Source organism: Wasmannia auropunctata, unplaced genomic scaffold (genome assembly GCF_000956235.1).
Source record: "Wasmannia auropunctata unplaced genomic scaffold, wasmannia.A_1.0 LD335976.1, whole genome shotgun sequence".
Lineage (NCBI taxonomy): Eukaryota > Metazoa > Arthropoda > Insecta > Hymenoptera > Formicidae > Wasmannia > Wasmannia auropunctata.
Window position 1 is genome coordinate 790,778 of NW_012026914.1, and position 8,162 is coordinate 798,939.

The 8,162-nt window shown below is 34.9% G+C and overlaps 1 long non-coding RNA gene across 1 annotated transcript; it reads left to right on the top strand.

The window, feature by feature from the left end:
- The first annotated feature begins 2,837 nt into the window (after positions 1-2,837).
- LOC105454739 lies at positions 2,838-8,162 on the top strand. Its single transcript, XR_975036.1, has 3 exons — positions 2,838-2,918; positions 3,550-3,693; positions 7,881-8,162. It is a non-coding gene; the product is annotated as an uncharacterized LOC105454739 (long non-coding RNA).

Genomic DNA, 8,162 nt, shown 5'->3' on the forward strand with positions numbered 1-8,162 from the left:
AATTTAATGATAAAAATTAAATATATATACGTATGTCGCATGTTGCTCGCTCATATATTTTGTTTTTTTTTATACTTTTATCACGATATAAAATATGTCAATTGCGCAAAAACTGTATTGCGTCTTTTTTCTATGGGTTTCTCGTTAAATTTGGAAGTCATTTTATAAAAGAAATAAATAATTTACAAGCAAACAGTAATAATATTTCTATATTTAAATATAAAATTGTATAGAATATCTTTTAAATTCTGCGTATGTTTACTAACAGCATAGTTGCTTCGTGGCGGATAAATGCATCTATAATTTTTATAGATATGTGATAATAAAGAGAAAAAATTATTTCTACACGTGGAATTTACCTACAATGAATACTTGTCTACTTTGTCGTACGTACGCGATGTTCATTTCTCGTCGCCACGAGGGTAAACGTTTTATGCACGGCGCTCCAAATACTGCAGCCATTTTATATAGATTGCAATGTATTGATCGTCTCCGCCAACTGCCGACATTGTACGTAGTATCAGAATGACAGGCTGGCAGATGGAATCGCAACTTCCTCTTCCCTCGCCACCACCTGCCATCACGATCCAACCCCCTTCAATGCTTTGGACTGCCTGCCAACCCCTCGTCTCCGCCTATGCCTATATATATGGATAGCTAGCTCCACAAGTCGCAAACATATACATACGCACACGCACACATACACACGTACTTCCACGAAAACATATCTTTTTAATTAAAATGGCGTAACTACGTGTCACTCACGCTATGAGTATTTGAACTATGTCGACTTGTCAAGAGTTCTTGAAGTTCTTACGCTATTTTACAAAAATTATTATTATGATATATTTTTGTCTAAAAATAATTCATATATTTTATATATAAGGATATGTTACACTTGTCATATAATTTTAAAGTTATGTTGTTACGTTTAATCTCTCGCAGTTTCTTATTACCCCATGTCTCGTTCTCCTAAAAATCTCTTTCTTGTAGGAGACGCGCGATAGATTACCTCCGTAAAGCCGCGATAACATGTTCACGTTCGCATCCACTTCACTTTGACAAATGATCGCCTTTTGCGGAATCTCTCGCGCCTCTTAAACTATATACATTACGATGTTTTACAGTTCATTATTATTGTCCACAGAAAAACTTTTTTTTTAATAATTTCAAAAAGCGTCCAGGACAACGGCAGAAGAACACTTTAGGATAACAGAAAATAAACGTAGGTCAATATTGGATATGTGTGGATGATGGATATTACGCGGTGTTTGTTGTTTGTTACTATAGGTATTACATTAATACACAAAGAGGAATCTGAGAAGAATCGGAGGAGAGATAAAAGAATAAAGAAGGAAGACGAAAAGCGCAGAAGAAAGTAAGAGGGCAAAGCAAAACGCGTCTCTTACTATGTCAAGTATAAGATAGGGTGGTCTTCATCCGCAAAAGTGCCCCACGGGAGCTGCGTCAACGTCCTACAGAAGAAGCAGAACCCCCTTCGTTTCTCGATCCTTTGGTCTTTCAAGTTACCTCTTCATGGATCTTACGAATGGGCAGGATCACAACGGCAACGAGTTTTCTGGACGGACGTCACTCAGATTCCGACCTTCTACCATTCTTCTTTCCCCGTTATGATTTATGGATTCATTAATGTAACATACAACACTTTCTCGGCCGCGGGAAAAGGGAATGTTGATTAACTATTTTATTTTTGATGCTAAAGCAAATGTAATATATGACTATATCGTCTATATCGAATTGCTACTCGTTCCCTAACAAACTACAAAGAAACGAATTGCTTTTTAAATAGATTTTGTTAACATTTTACGCCTGAATTTATATTAAATACTTTATTTTTAATAAATAATAGAATGTTGAAAGCTTTTAAAATGAAAGCATTTTAGCACACTATCGTATCTTATGGCAATAAAGCGTATCATGAGCTTCGTGCAAGTTTTTATAGCTATCTATAAATGTGGCAGGTTATAACATTCGGGATAATAAAAGTACTATAAAATTTAAACTTGTAATTAAAAAGATTAACAAATTTCAAGTTTTATCTTCTTTTATATAATTTTTAAATAAGCTGCGAAGAACAAGAAAACTCGTGAGAGTATACAATATTTTTAAACAAGCTTTATAATTATTTCTGTCAGCGCAGTTTGATATACAATAGCTGTAACGAAAAACGTTTTTTAAAAAAGACAGAAGTAAAATAATCTTAAATTTCAGCATAGTGGGCGGCATTGCAGATGCCTGTTATAGTCCCTAACCCGCCCACCTCAATTCAGATTCAGCTCAATAACATTAGCTTAATCGTTTAAGCTTTTAATTACGTTGGCTTATATTCATCCTACAGAAAATCTAGCTGCGTACGATTTACTAAACTTTTCTGTAAACATATTAACAATTTCGAAAAATAATTTTAGAACCGTAGTTATGTTGCTTGTGTCATATATGTATATATATAATTGAAATTTCATCCATACAAAAGCAAATTAATAGTTTAAATTTTTGAAGAACGAGAATTAATTGTTATATTAAACTTTTTAATTATTCTTACACAATTAAAACTCTGTTATCTATTTGCGCTATTGAATTGTTCAAGTAATAGTCACATAGAGCAATTTGATTTACACAGAATAAGACGCTGCCGATACTTTTATGGCAACTTCAATTTCAGATTCAAATTTGTCGCGAGTTACGAATGCGAATCAGTTGCCGCGCCGAAGAACAGAAAAGGAAATCGACTGGCTATCGATTGGATTATTATTCCAAGCATGCCTCTTGGACGTCCATTCCTTCTGAAACATTCCACGATACGATACATGGTGCCAGTCGAGGACCAACGCTTCTTCGTGAACGTGCTAGTGTGGCGCAATTGGAATACGCTTGCGAAACAACCAATCTCGCAGGAGGTACTCGCTTTTTAGATAATGCTTCTCGATACTTAATATTTGCTTTGAGACAGTTGATTCTATTATAGTTCTTACTAAATCAGTATGTAAAAATTTGTATATATTGCGTCGTTCAAATTTTTATTTAGTAGTTTAATTTACATAGCACATTTCTGTTAAGTGTGAAAGTAATAAAATATCTATACAAAGTATATATCTTTTATGGTATAATTAAAATAGTATGTCAGTGCGTATTTAGAAAACTTTTTGTTAAATTTTATCTGTCAATATGTTACTTCACTGTTGTCGCGCTGGACTAAGCAGTCTTTTATGGCAATGACCCCTAGTGAATTAATCAATAAATACGTACACTGCGTGAACTACATTACGGTTTGCCTGTAAACGGTGTCTGGGAACGCAGACGCATTGCTCGATGGCCAAATATATTTTCGGTTATTCAATTATCTACATTTAATTATCACAAAAAATATGTATATGCGAATATTAAAAAATTAATCATTTAATTATTTTGATTGTTCCTTGTAAATATGTATGGAATAATTTTCTGTGACGGACACTGAAAGGTATTATTAATTGACCGCTATGTTATGCGCGAATTAAGCCGTGCATTTAATGATTAATCTCTGTTCAGGTGTCTAGTCAGTCTCTAGTCGAAGTGTAAGCGGATTGGTTTGACGAAGACCTGCTCAAAGTTCCGAAAATGATCAGGAGACAGAGATCCTCATGTTGGTGTCAGAGATTCATCCACATTCGCAACTTTACCCAATGATGAGACGTAAGCAAACTTTAGGAAGACATATTGCGTGTGAGTTGAGAATGACAGGTGGAGAGGTGGCTGAGTGGTATATGACATAGGGCCGATGTTATGAAGAGACGAATAGTACGGTTGCGATTTATCGAGTTAGATTCCTAATCCTACTTTGTTGAATTTTACTTTTCTAGCATGCAATAATGTTTACCTCCTTCGTTTCTTTACATACTTTTGAATTATTTAATATTGTGTTAGAAAATGAATGATCTTTAATATCTGCAACGAAAAGAGGATTACGCATCGCTCTCAAATAAAGCATGTTGGACAGCATTGCTTTTCTTGCTTTTATCGTTCTCGTTAAATATTTTTCTCCATGATTAATCTTAAGTTGTATCTTTCAATTTCACATTTATAATTTCCATGAACTGTTTTCTGTGTTTATATCACAGACATGCAAAATATCTTATGCTGCTTCTTTATTGTTCGTTGTTTATCTTTCATATTTTTTGCTTCATTATTTTCCCCTTCTTTCCCCGACGATATTTTTGATGAATAAAAAGGCATACAACGGCTCATCGCTGTCTGCTTGATTCTTCTATCTTATCGTGATTCGACTCTTTCGCTGTTTTAAGCATCCCCCTCGCAAGCCGCGTGTCCTTTCTCCTTCTACTTAACTTTTTCTATCTGTTATACATACACACACGGCTAACTCCTCCGTCTCCTTCCGTCGCTAAGCGTCGATGGAGGCACGCTCTACGGCACAACCCTCACCCTCCGACATAGACACGTTCTCTCTCCACTCTTCTCGTTTCCCTCTCGTGTCAGCCTCCGCAGCTTCAGGAGCAGAGAGACGATCAATACGTCGCTCTAGAACGGAGAAGGAACGGAAGCTACGTCATTGGGAGACTTTGGTGCTCGTGGGGAGCGGAAAGGGGCCGAGGTAAAGGGACCTTTTCCAGGCGATTCCTCGAGAAGCAGAGGAGAGGAGACCAGGCCTGGCTCAGACCAGATATGCCCAGCTATGAGCGCGAAAAGATGATGAGACGAAGGGTGGCCCGTAGGTTTTGCATCTCTCTTTCTCTAGCGGGGCGGTTGACAGGGACTCCGGGCCGAGACTGTACGACTCGAACCGAACGTCAACGAGCGCAGGGACGGCTATGCGATCGGTCTCATCCGACGTTGATAAACTTATCAGGGAGTGTTCGTGATTTTTACCGTTTTGCTATGTGATCTAACAATAAGAAACTTTTAATGTTTTTCTCTCGGTGTAAATACTCATTTGGTGTTTACTAGTCGCATGAAGCAACATCGATTACCATGTCCGAGCCTTACTTCAAATAATCCAAACAATATTTTTTTCGTAAAAAAATAAATAAAACATTTTTAAACGTAAACTAACGTTCTGAGAAATATTTACAGGTGCTATTTACAGAGAAATTTGCGCGATATCGATAATTTTACTTAAACTTTTACAAAAACTGTAATTGTTGTACACATATAATGAATATATCATATATCTTATGTATGCTCTTATAGAATTATCTTTTTCCAATTCTTTGATAGTTCTTGACAGTTACAAAATTTATTCCAATTTTATTCAAGAGTATCTTATGATATAGAAAAACTTTATTGATTGGCGTGCAAGCGACAGATTGTTACGTATAAATTTTCAACTATTTTTGATTATAGATTTGTTTTAGCTTTTCGACGAATACGTGCAAATATGAGATTAATTTTTTTATTAGCTAACAATAATTGATGTATTAACTAGCAATTAATCTAACAATTCTTTATATTAAGGATTATGAAACAGTATTTAATAGTTTCGTAATATATCGAGGAAGAAATTTAACTTTTTAAAGCTTCCAATTATATGATTGATATGCTAAAGTTACTTATTAATTCTGCACATAAATATAATAAATATGTAGAGAATAAATATAAGAATCTTTTTCGAACAAAGTGCATCATATTTATTCGTAATTTATAGCTTATTAGCGTAATTTTTAATGAAAAGAAATAAATAAGCAATATATTTTTATCTCAGAATATAATATAAGCTCGTACTAAAATAAAACTGTAATTTATTAACAAAAACTCTTAAAGGAGAAAGCGGAAAATAAAAAAAGAGAGAGTGATATGAAAGAATTTCGAATAAAATTTGATTATGAAAATTAATACAACTTGACGAATACTAATGTTTCTATTATTAGTAGTAATAGAATTGATAAATGCTACTAAGTATCGAAATTGCGATGTATCGAGTTGCGAAGGCACCACGTAAACTTACGGCCCTGTGCTGTGGCATCCCCCGTGCCGGAGTGAGGGTGCGTGCGGTCCAATCATCGCAGAATCCGGAGAAAGCCCCTGGCTTCACCCGGGCAGCCGTGGGAGAGACGCCCCGCAACTCGAGGATTCGCTTGTCGCCGAATATCTTCTGTATCCGAGTCGTAAAGGACAGTCGGCGGTATACAGCGTTTGGTTAGAGGGGCGTTGGCCCGTTCTTTTACCCTGTGTGCCCTTGCAAATCTTAAAGAAAGCTTGGTTCCATCAGAAACCTCATCACCTTGAAACGCCTGACAAACTTGATTGGCACGCGAGGCTCTAGTGACAAACTCAAATCGACCTCGGTTGACCTCGAGGATAAATCAAATGTGAAATAATGCCAAACTACGGGGGAACTCTTAGTGTTTTTCGAGCGATTCAAGTGTTTTTCTCCTTCACGCACGAATTTGTACAGTTTGTTAATAACAGTTATCTAATACGGTTCCGTCATGAGCGAGCGTGCTAAATGTGTATTAAATTGTGCATGAATGTGAGTTCGTTTACTCATAGAAATATATTTTGTATCATTTCTCGCTATGTCTTATCAATGTATGTTTGTAATTAACAGATTGCGTTGTGATGGTTTAATTGTTACGGTCCGAAGAGAGATATTATTCTTTGCATACGAATATCTTCGAAAATTATATTTTCGCATGATTGTCCTTATTCTAAACTTTTTATTGTATGCAAGATATACATTGGTTGTAAACAAGTATTTTATATATGAATAATCACGTGTGTATACGTCTATACATACGTATATTTTTATGTATACATAGTTTTATTCGTCTTCTATTCAAGCATGATTTCTACTGGCATGTCTTTTCGCACTTGTAATAATACTTTCTTTCATGAACATGTTGTCTAATTATAATATTTTAGTATATTGGCTTTAATGAATAAGTGGTTAGTACCTCGCATTGTTGCATCCATATTTACATGACGCATATTTATATTTGTGTAATTATAATATTGTCAACAGAAAAATTTTTTGGTAACAGTAAGAGTAGTTATTAGTCAGACAAATCTCATTACCTACCTTATTGTTATAAAATTGTATCTCAGTTTTTTTTAAATTATATATATTTTTACTTCTAGAACTATATATGTATCCTCCACCTTCCTCTGTGCCTTCATATCAAATTCAACGCCAATACACATCATGAAATAATCGATAATTTATCATTACTAAATTAACATGCTGTAAATACAAATATTTTATCTACATTCGTACTATTCAAAGAGGATATCAAGCATTGGCCCTCATGATATTCGTTGATAAATACAAAATATCGAAGCGCGACAGCACGTGAGTATCTTGAATAACAAGTATTTTGATATCTGTACTATATTATTTGAAAAAAAAATAATATAAAATTTTGAAATCTTTCAATAATTTTGATGTGAATGATGCATAGGTGATCATGGTATGAAGCACAACACAATGTGCTAAATCAAGTATTAAAATCGAGGAAAGGTAATCGTGTCAGGTAGGCGCTATTATAATTCACGACTTCCTTTAACCGTACCCCGGATATGCATGCCGGGTCACGTCCTGTTTCAGCGGAGGTTTTCCGGCGTCACGTACGCTGGCGCGGCTAGAGCTAAACTTTTAATCTGTCGCAGCTTTAAATAGTCATGTCTGTTATTTGAGCTTCATATCAGATTTGATTGGTTTGAAATTCTTTCATTCTTCCCCTTTTTTTTGCTACTAACCAAAAATTATTATATAATTTAAATGGAAAAATGATGAGGTTATTACTTTAATCATCATATTAGTTTCAGAATATCAAAAGGCACAATCGTATGCTTAAAACAAAACTGTACAAAATAATTTATAAATATGATCGAGTAGAATGGATATTAAATTGAAAATTTTGTTGCAGATTACTACTATGTGGGAATGACAAGGCAAGATTGCAAAGAATAGGCACATTCGTGATCTACCCTGTAGATCCGGGCTTTTGTAGAATGTAAATATCAGAAGCTCGACTCTACAGGTATCTTACGGATGACATGCCACGCGACTCTAGATTGCGATGAGTGACGCCATGCTTGTTTACATAATGCATAAATAATGACTTTCCAAGAATTTGCAGAATAATTTGAATATTATTGGTTTCATTTATATATCAAGAATTATTAGTGTAAAGAAAAAACATATTTAT